The sequence below is a fragment of the Echinops telfairi genome, unplaced genomic scaffold, assembly GCF_000313985.2.
Source record: "Echinops telfairi isolate 266 unplaced genomic scaffold, ASM31398v2 ScPeMD7_7400;HRSCAF=8409, whole genome shotgun sequence".
Lineage (NCBI taxonomy): Eukaryota > Metazoa > Chordata > Mammalia > Afrosoricida > Tenrecidae > Echinops > Echinops telfairi.
In genome coordinates, this window is record NW_022111300.1 from 895,224 (window position 1) to 907,697 (window position 12,474).

Sequence of the window (12,474 nt, forward strand, 5' to 3'; positions counted from 1 at the left end):
TTGATCCTAATGGTCTTTCATATGTTTAACCATCCCTGCATCCCTGGTATGAATCCCACTTGGTTATGGCGAATTATTTATTTTATATACTTTTGTATTCTATTTGCCAGTATTTTGTTAAGGATTTTTGCATCGATGTTCAATAGGAATATTGGTCTGTAGTTCTCGATTCTTGTGGGATCCTTGCCCGGTTTGGGTATCAGAGTTATACTAGATTCATAGAAGGAGTTCGGGAGTTTGCTATCTTTTTCTATGTTCTGGAAGAGTTTGTGTAGGATTGGTGTTAGTTCTTCCCTAAATGTTTGGTTAAATTCTCCAGTGAAGCCATCTGGTCCAGGGGATTTTTTTTTGGTTGGCAGTCCCTTGATAACATTGTCTATTTCTTCTATAGCCACGTGTCTGTTGAGATTCTTGACATCCTTTGGGGATAGTCTAATGAGGGATTGTTTTTCCAAGAACTTGTCCATGTCTTCCAAGTTGTTGAATTCATTGGAGTACAATCCTTCATAGTACTGTACAATTATCCTTTTGATTTCATTAGGGTCTATTATAATGTCCTCTTTTTCATCCCTCATTTTTGCTTTTGAAATTTGATCCCTCCTTTCTTTGGTTAGGTTTGCCAGCGGTCTGCCGATTCTGTTTATCCTTTCAAAGAACCAACTTTTAGCAGCATTATTTTCCCCATAGTTTTCTTATTTTCCCTCTCCTGAATCTCAGCCCTGATTTTTATTATTTCTTTTCTTTTGCTATTAGTAGAATTGTCCTACCAACTCTGCTCTAGTTGTTGTAAATTTTGTGCCAGCATATCAATCATGAGTCTCTCTTCCTTTTTCAGGTGTGCATGCACTGCTATTAAATGTATTCCTCTGATAATTGCCTTTGCTGTGTTCCATAAGTTTTGGTACGCCGTGTTCTCATTATTATTGGTTTCTAGAAATTTTCTAATTTCATCTCTGATCTGTGCCAGTATGCACTTCTTTTGCAATAGAGAGAGTTATTCATCCTCCAATTGTTTGCTCTTGTTTTCTTCATCTTCCTTTTGTTGATTTCCAGCCTTATGGCACCGTGGTCAGAGAGAGAGGTCGATATGATATCAATGTGCTTAAATTTATGTAGAATCACCTTATGCCCCAGCATGTTGTACCTTTGAATATGTGCTATGTGTAATTGAAAAGAATGTGAATTTGTTTGTATTAGGATGAAAAACTGTAAATATCTATCAGGTCAAATTGTCTAATTATAGTGTTTAGATCTCTAGCCTCTTTGTTAATCCAATGCTATCTTGGGGTCTGTTTTCTCTTTGTTGCCCTGTGGGTGAGGTTGTTCTATGTGGCGGTCTCATTTATGCTTGGTGAGTGTTGTTCTTCTGCTCATACTGGGTTGACAAGGATCTTTTGTAGGGCTGGGTTTCTTCTAACGTATTCTTTGAGTTTTTCCTTGTCTGGGAAGACTCTTACTTCTCCATTTATCTTGATCAATAATTTAGCTGGGTAGAGTATTCTTGGGTTTGTGTTGTTTTCCTTCAATTTTTGGAATATTTTACTCCACTCTCTCCTCTTCTTCATAGTTTCTGCTGATAGGTCTAAGCATATTCTTATTTGGGAACCTTTATATGTGATTGTTTGTTTTTCCCTAGCTGCTCTCATGATTTTCTCCTTTTCCTCAAAGTTGGATAGTTTAATTATTATGTGCCTTGGTGACATCCTCTTGGGATTAAGTCTAGCTGGTGTTCTTTCAGCCTCCTGAGTGGTTGCCTCGTTTTCATTCATTAAGCTGGGGAAGTTTTCCTCCAAGAATTCTCTCACAATTGTTACTGATGACTTCTTTGTTGTGTCTTCCTCTGGCAATCCAATTATTCTGATGTTCTTCATCTTCATAGCATAAGATATAGCTCTTAGGTTTTCTTCAGCATCTCTGATGATCTTATTAGATTTTTGTTCGTGTTTGTTAAAACCTGCTTGGCCGTCCTCCGTCACTGGTGCGGTTCTCTGCTTCTTCCAGTCGATTCTTGAGTTCCATGTGTCTGCTACTGGTTTTTGTTATCTCCTCCCTAAGCTCTGTGTTTCCCTTTGGTGTATGGACTTTATCTCCTCTACCATGTCATCGTTTTTCTGTATTGTTTCCCTCCTATCTTGTGTGACTCCAAGTAGCATTCTGAAAATTTCTTTCTGTGGCAGCTCAATGTCTGCTTCTTCTATGCATGTTGTTAGGTTCAGGACATCTTCCAGCATTGCCTTTTGTTTCTCCTGTTTTTTCATTGAGGTCGTTGTGGCTGATGGCTGTTTTGTTGCGTTGTTTTAGAGGAGCCAGGTGCCATTTTCCAGGGAGTCAAAGAGCACTGGCTCTCTCTGGGAGACTCGTGGGAATGCTCCTTCTAACTGCCTGCAGATAATTTCACTATGGAGTCAGCCTACCACTTTATTTTCCTGTGGCTTCATTCTCAATGGGAGAGCCCTAGAAGGCTGATGGGTAGCCTGCTTTGGTGTAGAACACCGTCAATGGTGGGAGGAATTCCCCTGGCCAAGTAGATCACTATAGCCATTGGGAAGAGATTCCTACAGCAGATTGGAACGTTGGTGTGAGGCACTAAGGTAGCCAGGAGGAAGTTCCCTCAGTCATGTGGCACAACAGAGGAAAAATAGGTGCTCCCCCAGCCACACAGGCAGGAATTTCCTGGGAAGAAGCTGGGCAGAATATCCCCTGGTGAAGAATGGCTGGGCTTTCCCCTGCCTCTGGCTACACTTCAAAGGGTGGAGCTCACCTACCTCGGTGGGGGGCAGGTATTAATGCCCTAGGATAAGGGGAGTGGTATGGAGGTCGGCAGTGTTGTGTGAGAGAACAGGGAAGAGACAAAGAGGAGAAAAAAAGTTTAAAAACTACACGCTCTGGGACTGTTAGACTATAAAGAGAAAAGAGGGAAACAAATGTAACAATATAGCTGAGCCCTGATCCCTGCCCTTGGGGCTGCAAGGGTTTAATTCTTGCACCGGCTACAAATGGTCCCAGCTCCGACAGAGACAGTGGTGGGGCTAAGATCAAACCCTAGCCAGCCTTATCTGTGGTAAGCCAACCCCCCCACCACCCCTCAAAACCATGTTGATCTGTGCCTACTTATCTTTATGATGCTCCTACTGAAATCCAACAATGTTGAATTTCCGTCTTAGTATCTCTTCTGGGCTGATTTCTGCAGAGTCCCTCTGGTATGTGTTACTCTGTCACCATCTTCCCGGCAGTCCATAGCTGTCCATATTAGTGGACTTTTGGGGTTACTTTTACTTTTTGACTATAATAGGTAATGGTGCTGTTAACATTTATGCAAAAGTCTATGTGTGCATATAGGTTTTTATTTCTCTTGGTAAACAAATATAATCAGTGGGTCTAATGGCAAGTGTATTTTTAATGTTATTTGAAAAACAGAAATTGCTTTCCATAGTGGTTGTAATATTTTACATTGCCACCATTATTGTATGCAAATGGTAGTTGTTCCTTAAAATAGCAATGAGGTATCACCTCACACTAATACTTTTGGCAAAATTCAATAAAACAGGAAATAAATGCTGGCAAGGATGTGGACAGATAGGAATGGTTTTCCAGTACTGGTGGGATTGAGAATTGTACAGTCACTATGGAAACCATTATGGTACTTCTTTAAACAGATGCAATTCTAAGTACCTTATGATCCAGCAATCTCTCTACTGGGTGTATTCCCTAAAGAAATTAAAACTGTAACAAAAACATATGCATACCTACTTTACTGCTGTGAGCCCAACACTAGAGAAAACATGGAAACTACCAAAGGCTCCAACTATAAAGGAATGGATAAGCAAGTACTGGTACATTCCTACAATGGAATTTTATACATCAGTAAAAAAAAAAATCTCTTAAACACCTCAAGACATGGACAAAACATAGAAAGCACTATGGTTAATAAACTTAGTCAATCTTATCAAGATAAATGTTTAATATTACCATTGTTCTAAGCAAAAGCAAAGAAGTATAGTTTATACCTCAAACATCAAGACTTTGAGGACTATGAGGAAACCAGGGAGGGGAGTGGGAAAATAGAAAAGAGAGGATGGAGAAGGTGGTGTGTGTGTAGGGTTTAACAGAAATAAACAAACGAAATTAAAAAAATAAAATAAATGAAATAAAGATTGCCCTGCAAAACCATAAAAACTCCCCAGATACCTTGCCCTTCAGATCTAAATGTTGGTCTGAGTGACTGAAAAAGGAGGAAAAGTAAACGTGAAGTGGACCTGGAGTCCTCAGTGACATACAGATTCATTATAAAAACACAAAAAAATTCTCGGTGTTCACCATCTCATAAACACTTGGCATTGTCAGTGTTTTAACACTGCTACTGTAATGGTAGTTCACTGTTGTTTTAACTTGCATTGCTCTGATGACTAATAAGACTGAGAACTCTTCATGTTCTTAAAGGCCATTATAATCCTTTTATGAAGTGTCTCTTCAAATAGTCTAGTAAGTTTTACTTGTGTTCCTGCCTTATTAAGTGGTAAGAGTTATAAATATATATAAAAACAAAATATTTTCCTTGTCTGCCACTTGCCTTCTCATTTTATTAGCTATGTTTGATAAATAAAAATTTTAAATTTTGATCAAGTCCAATTTATGAATTATTTCCTTTTATGTTTCATGCTTTTTGTCTCAGCTAGGAAACCTTAGGCTACCTCAGGGTTTCAAGAATGATTCTTATATTAGAAACAGATTTTTTTTAAATGTATTAGAAACTAACCAATGAGTTTGTTTATCTTGCTGTGATCAGGGTTTATAGAATAATTCTTCTGCAATACTGAGATTTCTATGTGGTGTTATCTGAACATGGCCCTAGAATAGTATGTTAGTCTGGATAGACTAGAGAAACAAAATTCATAAACACTCATATTTTTAAAGAGAGTTTTATATAAAGGGTAATTGTACATTAAGCATCCAAACCCAGTCCAGTTCAAGCTCATAAGTCCATATGCCCGACATCGATCTACAAAGTCCTCCTCAAACTCACAAAACACACCCAATGATGCTGAATGCAGAAGGAAAGCTGAATCAGTGAGTGTACAAGCATCTCGGTGCTGGCAGGGTTCTCCACTGGTGCTGGCAGGTGGCTGCTCCAGCATCCAGGGTTGCATCAGGGTAGGGCCATGTGGCTCCTCCTCAGGGATGTCTCCCAGGAAGTGAGCCTTTCCAGCTGAGGCAGAGAACTAACTAAGACAGCCACAACTGGTCCGACCATCAGAGATCAAGAGACCAGACAGGCAAGGCTCGCTGAGCCATTTATCTCTCTGCCCTTCAATCAATCCCACATGTGTTCATCAGCCAAGTTGGCACCATAAACCTTAACTATCACAAATAGAGTTGAAAAACTCAGGATGGTTGTTTTAAAAATCAATAGGTGTTTCATACGTAGTGGCTAAATTTATTCTCAAACATACAGCTCAAGTGAACAAGATAGCTGTGTTAGGTTAGGTTCTCTGGAGAAGCATGTGTTTGTATATAGGAAGACATTATATCAAGAAATTGTTTAACCCATTATAAAAGTTGGTAAGCCCCATCTGGTTCAAGTCAGGCTTGTCCTGACTGATAGAAGCTGAGGAACAGGAAGCAGGATATAGAAGCAGAAGCAGCGGGGGTAGGCTGGTGGATGCAGAAGCAAATGAATCTGAAAACAGCCAAATGAAACCACTGTTGGTCAGATGCTGAGGACTCCCAAGGTATGTATCAGGAGATTTAGGAACCAGACACAAGATCCAGCTCTAGCGGAAGATGAAGGGCCAAAGGGAATTTGATTTTGCTTGGTCTTTCTCTTATGCATAAGGCCACACTCCAAGGTGTCATCAGGCTGCAACCTGATTGGTAGATTGAACTGTATCTCTATCCTTAAGCAGGAGCATCTAGCTGATATAATCTCTATCAATCACAATAGGAGAAGGACATTCAAGATCGAAGTTCTCCTTTTTACTATCCTGTTTCACAAAATATTTTTCATTCTATTTTTTAAAAAAGCTTTGAGTATGTATACAACTTTCCTGTATGTCAAGAATTCTTCTTTCTTGTTTCTCTTCCTGTTTCTTTTTCTTTCTTTCTTTCAAAAATTGTTTTATTGGCATATAATTCACCTATCATACAATTTACTCATTCAACCATATTACTAAGTGCTGTGAAATCATGAGTACAATCAATTTCAGAACATTTTATTCTTGTACTGATTGGTGCTAACTGTTAATTTCCTAACACCCCACCCCATGCCCCTAGGTAATTATTAATCCAGTTACTGTCTCTAGAGATGCACCTATTCTGAATTTCACGTATAAAAATCATGCAAAAATACAAACAGGAAGCAGAAAACAGCAACAATGATGATGACAATGACAACAAAAGAGATATACTTCAACGGAAAAGACAGTAGAAAATCTCAAAAACTGAAACAATTTAAAAATAAGTCAAATGAGAGATAAACGCAGATGTGTGTGTGTGTGTGTGTGTGTGTGTGTGTGTGTGTGTGTGAGGTGCCCCCCCTCCCCCATTTAGCATAAGAGGGAATTGGGGAGTTTGGCGGAGCTGGCAGGCTAGGGGCCCTGTGGTGTTGGGGGTCTTGCCTTGAAGGGTGGATGGGGGCTTTCACCCAGTGGCTTCACCTCCCTCTACCCCCACCCCACCCTCCATTTCTTTCAAGTCAGTTTTATTTAGAGGGGGCGCCAGGGCAGCAGGGGAGAAAGGAGACACACTAGAGCACTCTGAGGGGTTCGGACCTAATGGCAGGAATCACGCTGAGTCTCCATCTCCTTGCATGCTGGGCACTTCTGGGCCACTCCAGCTTTCTCTGCTGGCAGCCTGACTTTGGACAACTCCCGGGGTGGGTGGCCCAAACGTTTGTACTATAGCCGCAGGCAGCCTCCCCTCCTCCTGGCCTAGGAGGCTTGTTGCCTGCACCGTGCCACTCGCTTAGGCCTCACTGGGACCCACGTCCTGCCCTGAGATCGCCACCATAAACGAGCTTTATAATGGCAATCTCAAGGAGAGTGTGACCCCTGCGGACCTGGAGAAAGTGTTTGCGGAAACATCAGTTCTGCAGCGGCCAGTTCTGGGTCAAATCTGATTGTCTTCGTGCATTGCCCCGACGGGTACTGGGCCACGAAAACCATAGAAACCTTTTCTGCCAAAGTGGAGCTGTCAGGAAACCGCTTAGAGATTAAACACCCAGTTCACAAAATACAAAGATCAGAAAACCAAGAGGATGTGGCTGCTAGCTGGAGCCCCATGATCTGCCCCGAGATGGGGAACAGGCCAGAAACGGGAAGCAGACTGGAGACCTGGAGCAGAAGCGCTTGCCTGTGGATACTGAGCTAAGTCAGTTTCCAAGGACATCCAGCTGATGGCAGCAAGGTGGTCAAACTGCCCACCCTGGCATTCCCCCTCCGACCACAAACATCAGAATATCCCTGAGGGTAGGGGAAGAGGAGGGTGGGGTGGGGGGAAGTGGGAGCTGATAGCACTGATGACAGGATAACCCTGCTAGAGGGGAGTGAGTAACAGAATTGTATGTGAAGGGATATATTGGATGTGTAAGATACGGCAACCAATCAATCAGTGAGTCAATCAATCATTGAGTCAATCAATCAATAAGGATTTGTGGGGGAGGGAGGGGATAAAGGAGTTCAAGAAGAAAGAAAATGTTTTGAAACAGATTGTGGTAGCAATTGTACAATAGTGCTTGATGTGACTGAACTATGGAATATCTGTAAGAGCTGCCAATAAAAGATTTAAAACAGAGAGAGAGAGAGAGAGACAGAGACAGAGACAGAGACAGAGCGAGAGAGGAGTCATCAAGTTTTGCCTTCAGATAGGAGTCATTGTAAGAGTGATTATACAGATTGCTGGATAGAAGTTGAGATTTGGTCAGTGGACCTCCCTCTGGACCCACCCTTATATTCTTCTAGGTGCAAGTATTTCTTGCTAGTTCCATGGCAAAAATTTCTTCCTTGGCCTTATGAATATTCGCGGTGGTCTTTTCTTTCCTACTATTTATATTTTTATCTTTGTATTATTATTATTTTGTCCGTACCACTTTATTTTATTTCTGTTTTTTTACTGTCTCTGTTGGGTTTCCAGTTTGCGAAGCATAGAGATAAGATCGGATGGAAGGGTTTATAGGGGAGGTAGGGGTGGGGATGAGAGATAGGGAGGGTGAGGACACAGGTGTGGGGAGCAAATAATGTATGTTGAAGGGGGAAAGAAAACACTAGAACAGATTGTGATTACACAACTCATTTTTAAGGTGATTTAAAGGGGGGCACAGTGCATAGGGGGAGAAAGTGTTCTAAAGTTGATTGTGGTAATAACTATACAACTCTTCTTGGTATGATTGAACTATTGAATTGTGTGATATATGGATTAAGTGCCAATAAAGCTGTTGAAAATAAAGAGAGAGAGATTAAATGGTAAGGTGTTACATTTTAACCTAACTGCACCCACCATAGTCAACTTTACAATTCTTTCTTAAAGCAAGGCCAATCACAGCCCTGAACTGTGGTCAGTGGGGATTCACCAGAGGCTTAATCCAAGTGGGGACCCTGCCAATGGATTTTGGGCTTCCACTGTCATCCATGGCCTTCTGCAATCTAGGTGGTCAAAATATGAGCTCTGATACTGCTCCTTCCTTCAGATTTGGGTTTTATTGTTTGTAACCCTTGGATCACACAGGCTGGTGTGCTTCCATGAGGGTTAGCATTTGGTAGGACTATGCCATAAGAACTAATTATTTTTGGGTTAGTGTGCTGATTAAGTGTGAGCCAAAATCCAGTCATATAACTGTGGTTTATATATGTCTCTTGTTCACTTTAGAGATATAATTATCATTCTATAATTGAGAGCATTATAAATCATTCCCATGGGGCATAATGGTATAGAATTTGAAACATTGCTGAGAAAAGGAAATTATACATGTATAGGCCAGCTTTTCAGACAACAATACATGAGTTTAGGCTTGTGCAGATGAAAAGCTCAAGTGACTGGACACTATTTACAGGAAAAATGAGGGTTGGGATAGAGCAAAACTTTCAATAACACTCATTTGCAAAGGCAGAACCATGCCTGCTAAAGTACCATGCCATTGAAAAGCAAAGAGCATAAATTTAGTAAATTCATTGGATAGCCTCAAAGCAAGAGATCCCAACCAAACTCCAGTGATTATCCATTTCATAACATTTGGATAGCGGTCATTCTCATACTAGGACATTCTAGCCTTAAGTCTAAGAGAGTGTGGTAGCTACATAATCTGGTGTCAACTTGTAGAGGGGTGCAGTCAACCTGTCAATCAGGCCACAACTTGATGGCCTCATTTGGATGTGCCACAGAGATAAATAGCTCACTGGAGACCAGATACACAAAGACTCTATGTTTTGTATTCCTCTGGACAAGCCACATGGAGCTAGACTGATGGCAGACAGAGCCTTAGAGCTGGAGGAGCCACATGGAGACTCATACCAGCATTAGGGTGTTTCCACCACCACTAGATCCACAAGACTATCCACCTCTGGCCTGTGATCTTCCAACATTCAGTGTCATTGCATGTGTTGCATGTGTCTGAGGAGGAATAGCCTGGTATCAGACATATGGACTAATATTGGACTTATGGACTTGATCTGGACTGGGTTGGGATGTTTTCTTAATGTATAATTACACTTTATATAATGCTCTTTTCTATACACATATGCCAATGAATTTGTTTCTCTAGTCTACCCAAACTAACATGGGGAGTATGTCAGTTCCTTAAATCTACAACAGGTGAGTTTCAGGTAAATCCCAATTAACTTATTATTGAGAATTTCAAGTGGGATCTTTCTGGTGTTGCCTACGAAGGATGTTGTGCACTTTGAAAGGACAGAATCTAAAGTCTCAGTTGTCTATAACATGTGACCAGGGTCACTATGGTGGTTACATAATCTCATGTCAACTAGAAGGTATTAAGAGCGAAGGGATGGAGTCTAGCCTGTCAATCAGGTCACAGCCTGTTGATGCCTCCTTGTGGGCATGACCTTCTCATGAGGATTCTGGAAAGTCTTCTCTCTGCTTTCACCTTCCTGTTGACAAGTCATGTGGAGCCATGCTTAGACCTGAAAGAGCCCCAAAGATGCTTCCACTGCTAATGGTTCCATAAGATTTTGGACCCATTGGCCTGTGATCTTCCTGCATTTTGTATCATTGCTTGTGCTGTGTGAGTCTGGAGAAGAATTGATGGACTAGTTTGGACTTAAAGTCTAATATAGGTCTTATATACTCGATCTGGACTGGGCCGGGATGTTTTCTTAATATACAATTACTCTTTGATATATAGCTCTTTCTTAGACATATATGAATGTCCCTGGATTTGTTTCTCTAATCAACCCTGACTAACACAGTTGCCAAGGGCTGGATGGAAAATAGGTCAAAAGTGTCCAATTAAGAACATAATACCATGAATATTCTCCCTTGGGTTCTATATATGTATTGTTAAGCGTTCTTTCCTGCTGTCAGTTTGCCCCACCCAGTTTTCACACCAACACAAGTCTGGGGTCTTAAAGGTTTGAAGTTAAACAAGTAGCTATCTAGAGAAGCAACAAGCCCACATGGAAGAAGCACACCAGCCTGTGCGATCATTAGGTGTCAAACAACAAGCCCATATGGAAGAAGCACACCAGCCTGTGTGATCATGAGGTATCAACAGGATCAGGTAACAGGCATCAGAAGACCCCAAACAGCCAGCCAACTAAACAAACAAACAAACAAACAAACATATTGTTGAGAATGAGGGGATTTGGAGCAGAGTCCCACAAGCCATCTGTAGACAATAGGACATCTCACAGAAGGGTCACAAGGAAGGGATGGGTCAACCAGAGCGCAGTACAGCACCAATGAAACTCACAATATTCCTCTGCTTCCTTGAGGCTTCCTCTACCCCCACTATCATGATCCCAGTCCTGCCTTTCACGTGGGCTGGACTGGAGCCTGTGCACTGATGTAGATAAGAGCTCATGACACACAGAATCCAGGTAAGTTAGCCCCTCAGCAACAGAAATGGGAGTAGCGATACTAGAAAGGTACAGAAGGGGGAACTGGGAGACAGCGGTCAGTGTGAGATATGAAAATAATAATAATTTGTAATTTATCAAGGGGTCGCAAGGGTGGGATGAGGGGAGATAAGGAAGAAAGAGGAGCTGATACCAAGGGCTCAAATAGAAATCACCTGTTTAGAAAATAATGATGGCAATGTATATACAAATATGCTTGATACAATTGAAGTATGGATTGTTATAAGAGCTGTAAGAGCACTGAATAAACTGATCTTTAAAAAAATAAAAGGCCACCAGCAGTGAATAAGAGTTCCTGTTTTGCCACACCCCCTCCATCAATTGTTCCTTTATGTTTTTTGAATTGGGCTATCTTTGTGGGTGTTAGGTAGTATCTTATAGTTGTTTTGATTTGCATTTCCTGGATGGTTAATGATCGAGTACATTTTCTCATGTTTACTGGCCATTTGGATTTCCTCCTTTGTGAATCTTCTGTTTAAGTCCTTTGCCCATCTCCCCAATGGACTATTCGTTGTTTTATTTTCTTGTAAACTTGCAAGACTCTGTAGAGTTTTGTAATAAGTCCTTTGTCTGTTATGTCATTACTAAATATGTTTTCCCAGTCTCTAGTCTCTCTTGTTACTCTCTTGATGAAATCTTTTGATTTACACAAGTGTGTTATCTTTAGTAGGCCCCACTCCTCTATTTATCTTCCTCTGTTGTGTAGCCTTCCTTATTTCTGACAGTTCATGTATTCTCTGTGCTAAGATTAGCTTTGTCCCAATTTCCTCATTGATGATCCTGATGGTTTGGGGTTTTACCTCTCAGTCTGTGTGTCAATTACATAATCTCTTGTCAACTTGAGTGAAGGGGTAGAGTCTAGCTTGTTAATTAGGTCATGGGCATGGCCTTCTCCCGAGGATTCTGGTAACTCCTGTCTTCCTTCCTGGATAAAAGACACACTTTGTGCTTGACATTCCTGTTGGCAAGCCACATAGAGACACACTGATGAAGCCAGAGCCCTGGAGCTGGAGGAACCAGATGGAGACCCATGCTAATGCTGAGATGCTTCCCCACCACTGGATCTACACACTGGCCTGTGATCTTCCTGCATTGGGCATCATTGCATGACTGCATGACTCTAAAGAGGAATTTATGGACTAGTATCAGACATATGGGCTACTGTCAGACTTATGGACTTGATCTGGACTGGGCTGGGATGTTTCTGTTTTCTTTCTTTTTCAAGAATTTTTTTAAAAAGAATTTGCAATGTTTGTTAATATACAATTGCTCTTTGACATAAAGTTCTCTCTTACACATATGAGTGTCATTGAATTGTTTCTCTAGTCTACCTAGACTAACACCGTCTGTGATCCACCTTGAATTTGTTCTTGTGCATGGAGTGAGGTAA